The sequence below is a fragment of the Polistes fuscatus genome, unplaced genomic scaffold (genome assembly GCF_010416935.1).
Source record: "Polistes fuscatus isolate 324 unplaced genomic scaffold, CU_Pfus_HIC Scaffold3, whole genome shotgun sequence".
In the NCBI taxonomy this organism is placed as follows: Eukaryota; Metazoa; Arthropoda; class Insecta; order Hymenoptera; family Vespidae; genus Polistes; species Polistes fuscatus.
Genome location: NW_025113107.1, coordinates 9,101,386 through 9,120,306, shown reverse-complemented (window position 1 = coordinate 9,120,306; position 18,921 = coordinate 9,101,386). Strand labels below are relative to the sequence as shown.

Below are 18,921 nucleotides of genomic sequence, written 5' to 3'. Positions count from 1 at the left end.
GTAAAAGATAAAAAATACTTCCCCCCCTCCCCTCTTCTTCTGATTATATTAAAATATTGAATACAGTACCTCTGCATTAGACTAAATGTCCATTAATTCTTTATTAACAGATCTTATTCTCATTTGATAATTATAATATGTATTCGTAATTTTGTTGTTAACAAGAAAAATATTAGATGTAACAAATTATTCGGTGACATATTTAAATATTTGTATGAATATACTAGAATTATAAATAATTTAATATCAACGTATCGAATTAATTGTTACATCCACAATAATTAAATCTTTTATATATAAATATATATTTATTATTATTTTGTTCTCTTTGTTCAATACGATATAAACTAATTCAAATTTATTTGAATAATTTTCTATATGGTGAGATAAGACAAATTCGGAATAAAATGAAATGAAGGAATTGAGAGCGTCGATCATTAAACGACTTATCAAAGTGCTTATGGAGAAGTTGTTAAAAAGAAAAACTAGAGGATAGAAGGTACTCCCGAAGGTTCTCGATCGAACTGAGATTCAAGTAACCTTTACGTGCCGACCTTAAAACTCAAGGGGTAGTAAAGTTCCGGGTTTACGAGCTTCTTCCTTGGATTCGTCACGCCATTCACTTTGAAATAAAGAAACTACCCACGCGCTGCGTGCCTAGACTACCACGTGCGTGACCATACACATGCATACACATACATATATAAGTATATTTATAAATATATCACTTTTATTTCCCTGTTATTTGAATATGTTTAAGATCCGGAGTGCATGTCTGAATATGTATATTGAATTTTGTCTACGACTTGAATAAGTTTTTTTAACCAAAGTTATGTAATGGATACTATATATATATGTAATGTTTCATTTATTATAAATATTAAACACACCTAAAGATTAGTTAGAGATTATTAATTTTAGAAATGATGAGATATATTAAGTGTTATATTTTAAAAAAAATTCTTGATAATATCGTGTCATTAATATATAACATTATTTTACATTTATGTGAATGAATATACAATTATTGAGATCCTATTTCAAATGATCGCATTAAAATCATTACAATTAATTTTAAAATATATCATCTCTTTTTATTTATTATATTACTTTACGAAACTAATGGAAGTATCTTTAAAGCAAAAAAAAAAAGAAAACCAAGAAAAAATATTTAAACTCGTAAATAATAAAAAATTATGTAAGAGCCCTTTCTTTGTTCCAAGCTTATCGTAAAAAAAAGGTGTTATTAATTAAATAACTCTTTATTTCAGAAAAACAAAAAAGAAAAGTATATCGTTACTTTCCTTTAAGATTGAGAAAATCTTTCAGCGTGGATGGAAAAATATTCGAAAAAATTTTAATAGCTGGATAACCCTCATGAAAACGTTCCTTCTCTTTCTAAGGTATGGCCGGAAGTTTTTGTTAAGAAAACTTTTTGATGGAAATAGGAAGGAAAGAAGGAAGAAAGGTGGGGAAGTTAACGCGTATTTATGAATATTCTAACGAACCAACGAACGATCAAGTTTTGAAGAAAGAAGTAGCAGTCCGTGAAGGAGGAAGCTTTCGAGTAGCTTGCGGATGCTCCCAAACCTCTTCTCTTTCTGTCCTTCAACGTCTCTCTGAACTCTGAACTCTTCTTTCTCTTTTTTTACCTTTCATTTTCTTTCCTTAGCTATCTTTTACTTTCTATCTCTCAAACGAGAAAATATAAATTAACATCTCTGTAGAAAGCTTTTGAGATGAGAGGACTCTTCATATATACACAAAACACATACATCTACACTCGCGTGTATATATGTGAATAAATACATTCGCCGCGTTAGATTCATTGGCGAGATAACCTTTTCTTTTCTTTAATATGCTCTATCCAAACGGATCAACGTTGTAAGAAATATTTCCATTTCAAAATTGGATCAAATTATATGAAATTGTGTAATATAAAGGAAACTCGTTTGATTATTGACATACGAATATGATGTGTCTGGGTCTGTGAGAGAAAGATTAACAAATTTATAATTTATATTAAATATTAACATTTCCAATATCATTTTCGTCCAAAATATATATGCTTTGCATGAAATGTAATATAAAAAGTTTATGATGACAAAAAATGATTAAACATCAAATTTGAATCTCAATTACGTCACCTTCTGTTAAAAATGTAAAATTCTGTTTTAAATGTTTTCACAAATGGGGAGATAATTAAAGTATAAAAGATAATTAGGATTAGTGGATTGTATGTAAAGTTCAGTATGAAGTATTCATCATTGACATGACACTAATCTTCGCCCAAGGAAAATTCATTGGACTATTTCTATTCAAGACTTTAAATATTCAAAGAAGAGTTGAAATTTTCCTACCTACCAAGATCTTTTAACCCCTCTCTCGGTATTATCCGCCTTCTTGAAATCGCGTGAAACGAGCTTTTGCGCCTAGAAACTTACCACCTTCTCTGAACCCTTCCACCAACTTTTGAACGGTCAGATTTCGAGAAATCTTTAAGAAGACTCAGAGGAATTGTCATAACCCGTTACGTTTTATCTTCCCCTATAACGATTTTATTAAACTTCTAAATATAATAATTTGAATAAAATCATATAACTTTAGGTGACACAATAATGAATATTTTTATTCGATTTAGGGATTTAAAAAAGTATGGCAAACCTTGAGACTTATGAATTACGAAGACTTAACATTTTATAAATTCCGATGGAATAAAGAAAAACAAATATTTCCATGCGAAAAGATATAATCAATTTAACGTTAATCAACATTGTCAAAACCTATCGAATTTCATTTTTAGTTTGATCATTTCAAGTAATAATGCTAATTTCTGAGTGAAGAATTCTTATTGCATAAATGGTTTCTTTTTGCTATATACGATTTTTTGAAGAATTCGCTATGATAAAAATAGGTATACTGAAAGCATCGGTACGTTTAATATTAAAAATAATTGAACACATTAGCGCAAAAAAATTGATAAAAACTTTGAAAATAAATACTATTCCATAAGAAAATTGTGGATAATTTAATAAATTACATTATCGCAATATAATGTATACTTTTTAAAATGTAATTGTCAAGGACTTGCAACCTATACTTGTAGATTATTTATTTTTAACACAAGATAAATATATAAAAATCTCAATTTCGTAATTTTGCGTCATTCGATTCTTAGTAGAGAACACGCATTAGGTAAACGTGAATAATCCGATGGCAAAGTGTTAAAAAAAAAACGTTAAGAGATAAATCCAAAGAAAAAGTTAAGATCCTTTGGAAGGAGGTAAAACGGTAGATAAAATCGGCAGAAAATAAGGAGGAATTCTTTGTCGAGTAGTCGTAAGATATCTCGAGTCAGGAAATCTAATTCGAAGGTTTCAAGAAAACGGAAAAGAGATAAGGGTGAGTCAAAAAGTGTAAGAAGCCGATCGAAAGAAATAAAAAAAGGAAAGGAAAGAGAGAGAGAGAGAGAAAGAACATATAACGAAGAAGTTTTCCACGAATCTCGTCCGAGGAACGATAGCATTTCCGCGTAATTGGCATTTTTTCATGATGGTTTAGAAATGTATAAAAGAGAGAACATATACATAATAAAACATTCATAGCTTACCAGAAGCTGCTTGTGTGCTGTTGATGGCGATTACGAACCTAAGGACGTCTAAAGTTTCGAGTAGGCTCCTTCAGGGTAATTGGATCGAAGCTCTTGCATCTTTGGCCTCGGCACCGCCTGCAGCACCCAAAGTACAAACATGCTCGTTAACGACCAACAGGATCCAATAAACGACCAGACGACTATGATTTATCCTATCATCAATAAGAATATCTAGCGCTTGTCTACTTGTAAGTTCTTTTGCTGTTGCTGTTACTGTTGGTATTATCTCTAATAATCGATCAACGTCAAATACCTGCTTGCTGTCTTCTTTATCTCTTATCGTGAACTCTACCACAGACGAATTTCTTTCCTTTCGGAGAAATAAAGTTTATCGAGAAAATTGTCAACTCAATTTTTCAACTTATTTTTTCTTTTATTATCATTTTTCTTCTTTCCTTTTTAGTTGGTGATGCATCGAAATAGATCGATTTAAGTTTTATCTAAAGTTTTTTTATCAAGTTTTTTTTAAAATTGTCAACTCAATTTTTCAACTTATTTTTTCTTTTATTATTATTTTTCTATTTTCCTTTTTAGTTGGTGATGCATCGAAATAGATCGATTCAAGTTTTATCGAAAAGGAAAGGCTCGGCTTGGTAAAATTTATATTTCTAAGACAACAATGTCCTGTGTATTGTATTACATTTATTTTTGTTTATTTTAATATAATTATTTATTTGTGAACATGTAGGTTTCTAACAATTGATCTAATATGATCTATTGTTTGTATTCATTTTCTTTTTATCCATTTTTTTTCTTAAATTCATAAAAAAGAAGGGTGATTTTGTTTCCATGTTATAAAACATGGAAACGATTGTTCCCGTTGATCAATGAAATTTAATGCCCGCTTGTAGCCTTGGGAAAATATTGAATAAGAATTAGACAGCACTTTCGTTATGATTTAATTAATCAAAAGCATAAGTTCGTTGTTTCTATGGAAGCAGTATAATTTATAGTAACTGAAGAAGTTTTCATATTTTTGAGTTAACTTTCCACTCATATGCATAATAAACACTCGCTATTAATGTATATCTACGCTAAATTGATTTGAAATATTAAAAACAGAATGTACATTCAAAAAATAAACTTCTATTTTGTATTTATTTGCAAATGAGCCCGTATAACAATTTAATAAATATAATTTCATTCTGACGTAACGAACATCGATTAAAAACCAAAATAATTGGATTACGTAGTTGTGCTTGTTTTATGACTAATAAGCGATAATTTAATTTATTACAAAAGAAAAAACAACAATGTATTGAGAAACATAGAGAAGGTTCGTTAACAAAAAAGTCAATAGATAATTAAAAATTTTTTTTTTGAAATTTTTTAAATTTTGTGATGATGTCGAGATAATAAAAAATATTCATGTCTCCCTCTTGTCTTTCTCTTTCTCTTCCGGTATTCGTTGGTTCGTCCGGTTAAGAGGAAGATAATCGGTAGCAAGAGATAACAGTCGACCATTAGTCTGATTACCGTTTTTTATCACTGGATGGCATCGCATAACGCTATTCGAGCTTACTCCACGGTCGCCATCTTTTATCCGAACTTTTTACTCTACGACTCTGTGTGCTCTCGTAATTAACAAACCAAAATCTAACAAATAAACAAGTTACGTAATTAGAAACTTTTGTTCCAACCGTAACTCTAATTGTTTAATCCTAAAATAAAAACGAACAAATTATTTATTTAATTTAAATTACACAAACGTTGCTTCGATTTTTTTATTATTTACCCGTATAATCTCATCAAATATTATTTTGACTACTTTATTTTTTCTCAATATTTAAAAATAAAATTCTTAGTTTGTGACAAATTAACTTGTTCGTTGTAATCAATAAATTATGTGTTAAATAAAAGTATCGCAACATTTTTTAACGTAAGATAATATTTGATATTATCAATCAATATATTTGTTCTCTATGATAATAATACAAATTTTTAGTTTGACAAATTAATTCCTCCGTTATAATAAATTACATGTTAAATAAAAATATCGCAATATTTTTTAACGTAAGATAATATTTGATATTATCAACCAATATTGGATAGAAATAAAGATAAAGTCGAGAAGATAAGATAAGAAAGAAAAAGACAAATAAAGTAATAAAAAGATAAGAAAAGAAATAAGAAGTTTGCTAATCGATTTATCAAAAGAATTCTAGCGTACTATTTACGACCGGCGAGTTTTCGATCCACCCTCGGGAAAAGCTTCGCGAAAACAAAGATCGTGATTAATTTCTTTCTCTTTCTCGCTTTATCTTTATCTTTCTCTTTCTGACGGTTATTATTTTGCCAGCTCGAGGATGAATTATATTCATCCTTCCGCAGGAAGGAAAGCTCGGAAATTTTGTCGAGAGAAAAAGAAAAAAAGAGAGAGAGAGAGAGAGAGAGAGAGAGAGAATAAAGTTTGAAAGCGAAAGCTCTCGGGAAATCGAGTGGCAGCTTTGGAATTTCGCAGTGCTTGCGATTCCTCGTGGTATTTCTTTCATTCTTTCTTTTTTTTCTTTCCCAAGTTTCTTTTCCTATTCGTTTTATTTTTTCCATCCGCCATTAAAAAAAGGCCGCGATTCCACTTCGAAAAACTTGCAAAATACGATTTAATGTGAATATTCTAAAGAAAGAAAGAAATAAACAAAAAAAAAAAAAAAAAACATAGAAGAAGGAGAAGCTTCGAATAAAAAGCTGTCGGGAAAGCTACGATGAAGATTTGGCTAAGGTGGATTTTTATTTATAAGAGAAATTGAACATTTTTCCTAAGGCGTGATAAAGCGCTTACGAAATGTTCGTTTGATATTCTTAATATTTTTTTTCTTTTTTTTTGATCGAAAACTTGAAAAGATTTCTATATAAGCTCGCATATATCATTTGCTGCTTGCTACTCCTTCAGCTTAAATCGAAACCGTAAATTCGCGTGTCTTCTTCCAAGCGATTAAACTTGTGCTTTTGAATCGGAGCAATATCGCTCGGTTTGCTGAATCCTTACGAGATAAAGAGAGAGATTGATATGTAGAATGAAAAACGAAGAGAGAGAGAGAGAAAGAGAGAAAGAGAGAATGTATTTGGGTATGCTTTTGGCTTCACGAAAAAGCTATGTCCATTATTCCTCAGCTTTCGTCGCTTTTTACTGATAGAAAAAGACATCATTTCACGGAGAGAGAAGCTTTCTTATCGAGCTTTCTGTCGAAATGAATCAACGTTCGTAATACTTAAATATAGAAAGGTTGTGGAGGAGTAATTGTCGAGGCGAAATCTTTTCTTAACACTAATTTTTTCTTTTCTTTCTACGAAAGTTCGTGTTGTATAATTAAAATCAAAATTAAATTCTATTTCTTTTTTTTTTTCTTTTCTTAACGTTATATTACGAAATACAAAGAAATTATTCGGAATATTTAAATGAGAATTTGTTGTTTCTAATTTTAATGAAATTATTTGTCACATTTAATTATAATATAATATCTTTTATAAATTGAGAAGAGTAATTTCTTTATTTACGCGCAAATGTTTTATATCTTTTAACGTTTAAATGAATTTTGTTATAAAAGAGATTAATATTGGAAAACATTGAAAAGATTGCCATTCCTTTAGTCGAAAACAAAATTTTCATCTCCCTCGATAGATTCTTCGGCACTCGTAGGAGATTCATAAAAAAGAAAAGAAGAATAAAAAAGAAAAGAGAAGAGAAAAGGGAAGAGTAGAGTAGAAGAAGAGAGATTAACCACAGAATCATTATCTCTACGAAGTATCATTACATCTCCGAGGTAATCATCAACGGCGACGGGGAGAGAACGTCCTCGAGAATGTGCAAGATGAAAAGTGTTGGCAGGAAAAGGGAAACGGAAGAAGGAAAGGAAAGAGAAAGGAGCTGCTGCTCGTCAGCATTGTGTTCTACAAAGAATAAGAGAGAGAGAGAGAGAGAGAGAGAGAGGGAGAGGGAGAGGGAGACTTAAAAGACAAATACCACCACCTTGTGTCTCGTTTCGATCGTTCTAAGTTCCCGCAACACCACACACACAAATAAATATATATACATACATACATATACACATATGTAACATATACGAGCACGTATTACACGTCTTCGGGTCGATGAAAAACGATCGTGTGAAGAATCAGCGATGTACAAAAGGGTCATGACGACAGGGAGTGCCGTACCGTGATAATTCTAGTGCCCTTATGGCCAGGCATTCTCTTTCTCTTTCTCTCTCTTTCACCCATTCAAAAGCCTATACCCCTTGAAAAGCCCTCGAGAAACCCTCGTATCGAAGTTAACTGTTGCCCCTCTTCCGGACACACAACTACGTGCTGCTTGCTGCTGGTGGTGCATCCCAACGCGTGACAGACGACTACTCGCATGTTAATTGGGACCACCAAGGACGATGACGAAAATCGGCAGGACGTTCGAATCCACTCGACCTATCACTGTGTTTAATCTATCTTTCTCTCTCTCTCTCTCTCTCTCTCTCTCTTTTTACCTATTAACCCCCCTTCATCTGTAGGCTATGTTCATCCTACTATAACGTCGCGATCGATAAACGTGACACTCTCTCTTACTGCGGGAGAGTATTTTATTTGAAACAACAAGCGAGGGAATAGGTCGATTATTAAATGTGAAAGTGCACGATAAAGTTGTAAGGGCAAACGATACTCAATTACTTGATACTTCTTACATCTAATAAGTTTAGTATTAGAATGAAAATATTTATAATGTATACGTGGATCAATTGATATGAATATCAAAAAATGATTATTAATAATTAATATGTAATTGTAAGAAATTTTAACAAGGATTAATATTAACAGAATAAAAAGTTAATTATAAAATAAATAAAATTTTAATAAATTGAAAAAATTAAGAATAAATAATATTCGATAAAATTGAATATATATATTATATATAACAATGAATAAATAATTATGATCGAAGTACTTATTTTTTTTTTAAATGTAATCCCTGAAAACATGTATGAAAGAAAACTTTAAAGAATTGAATCCTAGGAAGATAAAAAATAAAGAAAGGGAAAGAAAGTTTATTCGAGCTTTCAATAGCGATTGGAAAATAGAGGAAGCTTTCTTCTCCCTATCGATAGATCAAATTTCTCTTTTCTAAAGGATCCAACGATCATGTCTATGCTTTCTTCAAAGCTTTTGCTAAAGTTACGATTTTACGAGGACGACCTTTCGGTAAACCTCTCCTAACGGTAAGATAACTTTCCAATACGTAGGTTCGGAAAACGTAAGTGAAAATACAGTAAAGCGTGACAATAAATGCTTGAAAAAAAAAAATCTTTAAACCACCCCAGGCATCATCACTATTTGCACGTTCGATGTATCAAAAAGGGAGAATTTCTTTCTCTTTTTTTTTCCCCTCCTCCCACCCACTATTTTTGCAGCTTTCTCCTTCCTTTTTTTTCTTTATTCTTTTCCATTAGGTATTGAAAGCATCCTCCCACGCGTAATGCAACGACGGTGAAACGTAAATATATCGTTCGGGGGATGAAATAAATTTTCTATATCCTTAAAATTGCTCCCTCCTCCTGTTCTTTTGCTCTCTCTCTCTCTCTCTTTCTCTCTCTCTCTTTCTCCACTTTTCCTCCCTCTTTGTCTACAAATGACGAGAAGAAGGAAAGGCTTCAAACTCGAGCGCAGCAACTTGAAATAGCGTAATTGAAAAGCCCTTTTCTCGATTGTCACCACCGAAGGGTCAGAATTTGTTTCCCTCTCTTTCTCTCTCTTGTCCTTCCTTTACTATATTTAATTTAATTTTTCTACCTCGAAAAGAGCTCAATTTGCATGGTAACTGTGCAGGTATTACGTTTCGTTGCCGGAAGCATTTGTTTGGTCACATTATTGCGTTATTATAGACCTACTTTTTTACCCCCCCCCACCCAATTCCCTTTCTCCCTATTATTAATTTTTTCTGTTCCATTATGTTTTTTCATTCAAAATTCTATATTCTTTTGAAAATAAATGAACATTCAAGCGTGCAATTGAAATGATTTAACACGTTGTTCTTAAAAAAGCAACTTAGTTTATTGGAAAAAAAAAAATTGGAAAAATAAAAAATGAATGTCCAAAGGATGACCTGCTTTTTTACCACCCCGCCCAATACTCTTCTTCTCTCTATTACTCTTCCTTTCCGTTTCATTCTCTTTGTTAATTAAAAATTCAAGGTATCCCTCTGTCGGCGTAAAAATAATGACGCGCAAACCCGCTCGTTAAGGAACGACGCAACCCCGACGTTAATTATCACTGAATCCTCTCTCTTAAGGTTTGCGCAAACATTATTACGGCCGGCTACCATGGCGTCCTCTCTCGATGTTTCGTCTGGAAATATTCGATTCGATAATGAGTGCCTTTTCCTACCAAATTATTTCACGTTTTATGATAGGATGGTACTCTATGTGACATAATAAATGATTAATGAAACATTGCCAGAATAATAATACGATTTTTCATTAATATCTTATTTAATATTATCATTATTATTTATGATTATATATAATAATGAAAAATTATTTTTGAAGTTATACTTCTTTTTGCGCGTTGGGGAAAATGTAATGGGGAGTGATTTTGTTCCGAGCGTCTGGAAAAACGACACCATGAAGTTTGTCGGTATTTACGACGCGCGGCAAAGCGATTTCAAATATACGGCATGAAGTTGTCTTCTTTTCTTCTTCCCCTTTTTTTCTCAAGCGGGTCACCCATCCAATTACTAATCGTACTCAGCGCTGCTTTACTTAAATGATCGAAGCGAGAACTAATGCTGTAACCGCGCCATGGCTGTTGACGCGTCAAGTAATTCGATATATCTCTCTTATATTTAGTGTGGACTGATATCTATATTTTGATATTTTCTTTTTCTTTTTTTTATTCTTTCTATATATATATATATATAATAATAATTATTTTTTGTTTTTAAGTTATTTTTTTCTTTGAAGTTTTTTTTGAAGTTATTTTTGAGGTTATTGAGGTTATATTCGTTTTGGTACGGCAAAAAAGTATAACTTCTTACGTGCGTACATAAGTACACACACCAGTTTTTTTTTTATTTTTATTTTGTACAACCAATATCATTTATAAGTTTAATATCTGATTGTCTACCGACGTTTGGGAATAAAGAAAAAAAGGAAAATGTAAACTTTTATCAGACAGCAATGTTCACTCGGTATGATAATCCGTGAATGTCTAGGAGGTGAAAGGGCAAAAATAGAGAAAAGGAAAGAGAGAGAGAGAGAGAGAGAGAGAAAAAGAAGAAGAGAAATAGAAGCAAGATGTGGAGATAAGCGTTGACGTTGTACAAAGAGGAAGTTTAAACGATCTATTCGATTAAAGTAATGCTATTAACGGAAGGCTTTCATTACCTAACTCGGTAATACCTGGCACGACAAACTATTTGTTCGCAGGATAAAACGAATTATTTATTGGCACGCTCAACTTTTCACGATTAATAAAAATACGATAGGATCCTAGATTAATTCGATTTTATGTATAAAATATTCAATTGTTTTATTATATTTATTTTTTTCTATGTTGAATAAAATTAAAAGATAAAGTTAAAATAAAAGACAAAACAATAATAAAAAAAATAATTCATTAACACGGTCATGTTTTTACGATTAATAATTAAACGATAATCTATACATATATATATATATTATTCGATTTTAAATAAATTACTATTTTTATTGCAATTAATTCTCTATGTTAAATTTATTAGAAAGGAGTCAAGGAATAAAATTAAAAAAGACCATGCAAATAATAAATAAAATTTCAAAGAAAAGAAAAAACAAGGTTTTTTTGATCAATCGATCGTGAAAAGAGAAGTGAAAGTACTCGTAAATCGTGAGAGTCCTTCGAATCGAATAACCTATTGCTGTGCACACGGGTGAAACAAATAAATGGCTTTAATCAGTGATTCCGTAAATAGACCACGTTTTAAACAACATGCATTTAGTATACGTGTGTGTATATACACAAATATATACAAAATGATACACGGTAAACCATGTAACAATCTGAAAAGAATGGATTTCTCTTTGAAAAATTTTTCATTCAAATTGTGTAATAATATTTATATTTTGTTTTTATTTCTTTTTGCTCTTTTATATGAACATTTATTTTCAACAACATCAATTGTTAATCTTCTATTTTATAGAAATCAATCTAAAAATATTTACTTTAGTATTATATCTAATTTATTTTTCATTTCTACGCGATCTTGAATTAATTAAAAAAATTCAAAATTTCAAAAAGATTTGGAAACCTAAGGTTTCTCCAAGTTGCACGAACTCCGTCACTTTTTTCAAATTTACTATCCGTTAATTTAAAACTTTAACATTACAAGACAAACTTACAATTACATTACATCTACACTGATTACAAGAAATTGCTTAGATCATGAGTGTAAAATAATATAATCGAATGATATAAATATAAACGACTAAGATCGCGAATATAATTTGAGAAAAACAAATGAGTAAAAAATATTTATAGAAAAATCATCATTTGTTATCTATAATTTCAAACTTACAAAAGAGACGAGTAATCGTGACTCCATTGTATAAACACGCGTAAAAATATGCATGAACAAATTTATCAACAATTACGACTAAGTTAATGATTACAAAAAATGTATTAACAATTACCGACTGAGTTAATCATTTAAAAAAATGTATCAGACATTACGACTGAAAGATTTATAATATTAAATACATGTGTATACGTGCCATCGAACGAGCACTTTGCTCGTACAGAGAGAAAAGGGTTAATAGGTATTTGACCTCGTGGTTTTGGCACGACCGAGAATAATACATAGTCACATATACACATAGATACACACACACACACACACACACACACACACACACACACACACACACATGTGCGCCCGCGCATATATATATACACAATCAAACATAACGTAAACTCGCAGAGTAACCGAGCCATTTGGCTCGTGAGAAAACGGTTTAACCGGCGACACGTGAAAGGGTCGAAAAGATCAAGGCTGGTGAACTAGGATTCGCGATTTGCATTTTCCCATTCGTTTCGACTCCTCCTAAGATCACGACCAAAGTCTCGGTGTTCCATCGAGAGTCTGTTTCTAATCGCAAATACTCTCTAGGATGATCAACTTTCTCTGAATCTTCTTGCTTTCTCGAACAGAATTATTTTTTTTTTTTTTCAAGGAAGATAAAAGAGGGAAATTATTTAGAACTTTATTGTTGAAACGTTGAAATAACATTTCGCGATCTATACACGCTTTTACGTATTTTATTTTCGATGTTTAACAATTAAATGTATTGATATGATTTTTATTTTAATTAATAATAAAATTAAAATATGTTTTATTATTTGAAATTTTGATGAAAAACAGATTATTATAACGAATCGATGTAAATAATGGTTAAACGATGGTATAAATAATTGAACTATATCGATTAGAATAAGCAGACATTTTCGTTAAACTCGGAAATACGTAGCTTATTTCTAAAGGAGAAAGAGAGTTTAATTGAAAGGTAGAATGAAAATGGGTTTCAGCAGCGAATAAGGTTGCGCCATTAACGGGTTTGCATTTTAATTAGCTTTCGTGCCAGCTAACGATTTTACTATTCAAATGATTATATATTTAAAAATAAAAAAAAACATAGAAGAACATTAGAATAAAAGGAGATATTTGAATGGTTAGAAAATGATACGAATAAAATACAAAAAAAACATATGTGAATAATGTTTGGAAAGAAAAATGTTGCATTTGTAATCGTAGTTTCGTAACTAAAGAAAAAAGGATAAGAGCATAATAATTAGATATATGCAAGTAAATACGCTTTACGTGAGGTTTATTTTTATTTATTTTTCATTCAGCAACCGTAGCCCATCGGGATCTCATAAAAATCTTTTTCTCGTTTCCGTACTTCAAAAAGAAACTGAAAGACGGTGAGGATATTCGTCATGGGAATCCGTTTGTCGGGCAAGTTTAATGCTTTTGTTTCACGACAGTTGTTTTCCAGAATTCCTGTTTAAAAGTATCCGAATGACAATGGTATCCCACTGAAACTAAAAGAACAAAGAGAAGTAACGCGATGAAGTTACCAAAGTCACCTGGCTAATGTTTAATAGACGAACTTTTTCCAGTTACTCGTTCAATTATCGACGACTTTTCAACAAGAAAAAGGGGTACAAAAAGAGATAAAAAGAAATTCGATAAAGGACTCGAAATTATTCAGACAACTGCAATAATCGATTCCTAAAACGAATAAGTTCATTCAAGGAAATAATATATGTGATTTAACTTGTAAGTTGTTCTCGAAAACGTTCTTGTCGTTTATCGAATTTTAACTCTCGTGAGAAAAATGAAGATTCGATTTTACGCAGTTAACATTTGACCTTATGCAACAGTTAATCTCGTCGATCAATATTTATTGATTACATTGATGATCTAATTTATGAAAATGAAATTTTCAAGTAAGTACAGAGTTCGATATGTATTTTGATAATTATTAATATTAAGAATAATGTAGAAAAAGTATTTTTAAAAAATCTTATTATTAAAATTAAGATATCATTTTTATATATCGATATTGTATGAATTCATATTTCACCTATTTATTTCTTGAAACAATTATTTTAAGTATATAATAACATTCTTTTTATATGATTAAACATATAATTATTTCGTATAAGATTTAGGTTTTTCATGAATTAACTGAATATAAACAGTAACATCGATATCAAAATCATTCATATTGAAATCAAAATAGTAATAATATCTTCTTTTAATGATAAATCAAAAATCATAAGCCTAGTATTGATATAATGATCATTATAATAACATCAAACCGATTGTTTTCTTCGTAGAAGTTTGATCCCTTGCAACAAGATCTTCCAATTATCCCCGTAATAATATAGTGCTAAAGATAGAGAAAAGAGAAAAAGTATGGAAGAAAGAGAGAGAGAAAAAGATAGACAGACTGAGTTAAAAAATAAGAGACAAGGAAGAGAAAGAGCAAAAGAAAAAGAACAAAATAAACAAGATTTCATTGTAGAAATACAGTGATAAAAGCTATATCTAAGCAGCCAATAAATAGACTCTTAGGAAAAGAGACCATTAATTAAAGATTCCTTGAGCTTTCATCAGACTACCAGTTTCCCAATCGTAATATACCATTTTACCTTTGAGTTTCATTCCTAACATTAAATATTACAATAAGATAACTGCATTTAATATGGAGTATTGCAATACTTAAACAAATAAACAACGAAAATAATCGAAAACCGTGCGAAATAATTCGTTTTTAATAAGAATCAATGATATCAACATTTAATTCGTTGTTGCAAACATATTTATGTTATACTTTCGGCCGATAATTTATACTTCAACTTTGACAGAAATCAATTATCAGTGTAATGAAGGTTTATAAAGTTTTATTAAAAAAAAAAAAAAGAAAAAAAAAAAGAAACAAAAAACAAAAATAAAAGTCACATCTCTTTATTTGACATGCTTTTAAAATCCATATGTTCTATACGAAACAATTATCGTACGTCAATGTACATAATGAAAAAGAAAAAAAACAATAAACAGTTAAAAATTGTTAATGTTTTTTCTTATCCTTATCGTTATCATCGAAGTCACCGAATCGAATTCGCGTCACGTAAAAAAACGATCAATTTTTTCAACGTCGAAAGTGAACTCGAAGTTTAGTTGCTTTTCTCGTGAGTGTTTCGTGTTAGTTTCACCGTAACCCACGCGAATGTACAACGCATTTTCTCTCTCTCTCTCTCTCTCTTTATATATTTTTTTTTCTTTGAGAATGGACGCACGCGCACCTGGTAATTGTAGTCCACGGACGAGTATAATGTGGGCGTAGAAGGACTAAAGGGAGAATTTGAATTATGATTGATCTGTCTGCTAACCTGTGCCTTCGAATACTGTTCGAGAAAAGGTAGAATAGGTACGCTGTTCGCGTGCTCGTTGAATCAACTTCGCTTCCTGGCCTGAACAACGATGATCGATCGATCTTCTTTGCTGTATCGTTTTGAAGAGCCTTAAATCTTCTTTGGATTCTTACTTTTGTATTTTTCTCTCTTTAAAAGGATAAAATATTCGATCAATGATGCATCTTGATGTTAACTCATGACTTTAAAAAATTATAAAATTGATGATGACGATTATAATAATGAAGATCATTAAATCATAAAAAGTTTGTTATGTTGAAAATTTGAAAACATATAACAAAAATGTAATGGAAATAAAAAAAAAAAGTAAAAGTTAATAATGATTATAAATTTGACGAGTAGAATCAGTTGAATATATGCAAATATATACAGTTTTCTTGTTAACTACTTCATCAGGCTTTTGTTATCCTACAAGCGTACAACCTTCCACGTTGTTTCCTATACCAACATTAATATCGTAACACGTCTGCTAGCAAGGCTTCGCAGCAGAGAGACTAAACAGGAAGCGAAAGTTCGTTTGCTTGTATTGTGTTCAACCTTACTATCTACCAACGAGAATAACGATAACAACATGGACTAAAACTTCACTTGCCTTGCAAGGTTTTAACGACTAGATAAAATTACTTTCAACAAAAATCCAATCAAAATGATGAAAGTAAGATATGGTTTTATTAATAATTAATCGTTTAAGAGATTCAATGACGTTACTTAAGAAACACGTGAAATTCAATGAATGATCTTGCAGCAACAAGGTGAAACACACTTGATACCAGTTTTGAATATTTCAGGCACGTTCACAAAGAGATTCGTATACAGTCTCTCTTGCATACAGAGAGTTTTCCGCAAAAACGTAGAATCTAGATTCAAAGTTGGGGTCTTTGAAGAGGGTTACGCACCGACTCATCCTCCTAACTCTGCTACTCTCCAACGTTCACTACAGTCTGTCACCCCTTGTGTAGATAAGCGACTATACAGAGAGTAAGAGAAAGAGAACGCGAGGGAGACAAGACTCGTGCGAAAAGCCTAATACAGAAAAGCTTGCACGAAAGAGGAAAAGAGAAAGAGAGAGAGAGAGAGGAATAGGGAAGGGAAGGTCTCTCGAGGATCTTCAACCTTTTGAGAGAAGGAAGTGACTGGGCGTGAGAGGCCACAAAATGCGTGACACGCGTGACAAACCCAGCCAAGATTAAATGCCATTGCTCGACCTATCTTCCCTTTCGTATTTATTGTACGAGAACGTTTTAAAGCTGTCCTTACCAAACGATGACTTACCATTTATAATCCGCGGCATACCCTAATATCGCAATCTCTCACAATCTAATTTATTTTCCTTCTACGTTAAATCTATCGATTATATAAACTACTCACACTTGTTAATTATTAATGTTCTTGAGAACATCAACGTCGACGAAGACGAGAACGAGGACGTAGACAATTAGGAAAGATCATATGACGATGAAATGTTAACGATCTATTCAAGAAGGAAACGTATGATATTATTGTATCTTATCTTCGCCATTCGCATTGAATTTAACCAGTAGAACAGAAATAAAAAGAGAGAGAGAGAGAGAAACAGTAAATCATTTTAATACGTTTTCCAATTCCATGCGTCCTTCCTCAGAACCATCTAGGCCATTCTGGGTGCAATAGAAGCCAAGAAAGGTGATAACGTCTTCTATAATTCTTGATATAAGTCAACATTCTTTCCTTTTACCAGAACAAACCGACCAGTTTCTTTCTTTCCTTCCTTCCTTCCTTCCTTCCTACCTTTATTCCTTCTTTCATTCGAGCTTTCAAGCCGGAGGCTGTCCGAAATCATTACTCCAATGGTATTTTCTCATTGTGGCCTCTATTATTGCTTGGTATTATTTCTGAGAAGAGGACTTGGTAAAAAGGATGTTGTTGCTGGTTAGCTCGATATCATGATACCCCAACTATCCTCCTCGTTCTATCAACACCATCACCAACACACTACTTCTACGAAAAACATTAAAAACGACAACAGTTTCTTCTTCTTCTTCTCTTTTTTCTTCTTCTTCTGATTATTATTATTATTATTATTATTATTGTTTCTTCCTTTACTTTCATTCTTATGAATCTAGAAGAATGTTTAGTATACCGCGTGCTAAAAAGCATAATCATGGCAAAGCATGGCCCAGATATTTCTTCTCTCTCTCTCTCTCTTTTTTTTTTCTTCGAACGTTTCCTCAAGGATACTTCTTTTTTTTTATAGTCTCCACAAAGTAAACGACAAAGCGATACCCTCGCACGCCCCAATTCCTTCTTGTGCGTATTTACCCGAGAGGGATCTTTAAGCCGAAGATTAATCCCGATAATGGCGGATTCAGGCGTCCAAAGACAAACCTATTTCGGCATTGTATGTTGTTCATTCTTTATATAGTCCGATCAAAAGCAACATTTTCATTGCTAATATTTTGTGTTTGTTCTTTCTTTTATAGAGATTTTTTCTTTTATTTTATTTTTTTTTTTTTTATAATCGATCACGTACTCGTTAGGAAGTCATTTCTTTTTTCGAAGTAATCGAAGTTAACCATTTTTGCGTTGAATACTCTTATCGTTGTTCTCATGTTTTCTTAATGATTTTTTTTTTTTCAATAAATTTAAAATTAGTAAAATATTTAGAATTAAGCAATAAAGTTAAGTTGGATAAATATAAGTAGTAACATTACGTACGATCAATTAAAAATAATGTTTTTCATCTTCATTAAAGAAATCCTACAAGATGGATGATGACGTTAAAGTTTAGCTTCCTATCATTTAAGAGAAACGCTTACTTGAATAGGAAAAGTATTTTCCAAAAGTTTTCTTTATTGTTCTTTAGCGATTAGAAAACTTCTTATTTACAAAATAAAATATTAAACGAGCTTAACGATAATCCTTTTAAGTTCATCGGAGGATAATAAAGACAGTATCTTGATGGTGCTCACGGAAAAACTTTTTCATTCCTTTTTCTTATTATTTTTCTACGATAAGAAGAAGAAGAAGAAGAAGAAGAATAAGAAGAAGAAGACAGCGAGGAAATACGGATTTTCAAGAAGATTTTCTTCGAAGGAAGGATTCCATCCTTTCTCTTTTATTTTATTTTCCTTTTAATCTTTCCTCGTTGTGAAAAGGATTACACAGAAACGATATAAAATCGTTAAGAGTCGTTTTAAGAAAATTAGAAACGAATGGACGCCTCGTATCCTATTTTCTTACATCTTCTCGGTTTTAGTTATCTTTCAAAGAGAAATAGACAAATTGAGATTAAGAGAAATATAGAATAAACTATATATATATATATATATATATAT

The 18,921-nt window shown here is 31.3% G+C and overlaps 1 protein-coding gene across 9 annotated transcripts in view; it reads right to left on the bottom strand.

Moving 5' to 3' along the window:
- LOC122519104 (protein tincar) overlaps nt 1-18,921 on the bottom strand; it is a 166,671-nt gene that overhangs the window by 31,439 nt on the left and 116,311 nt on the right. For all 9 annotated transcript variants that reach the window (XM_043638338.1, XM_043638346.1, XM_043638345.1 and 6 more), the window contains one exon: nt 3,611-3,727. The gene's annotated coding sequence lies outside the window, so the exon portion shown is untranslated. The remainder of the gene's footprint in view (nt 1-3,610; nt 3,728-18,921) is intronic.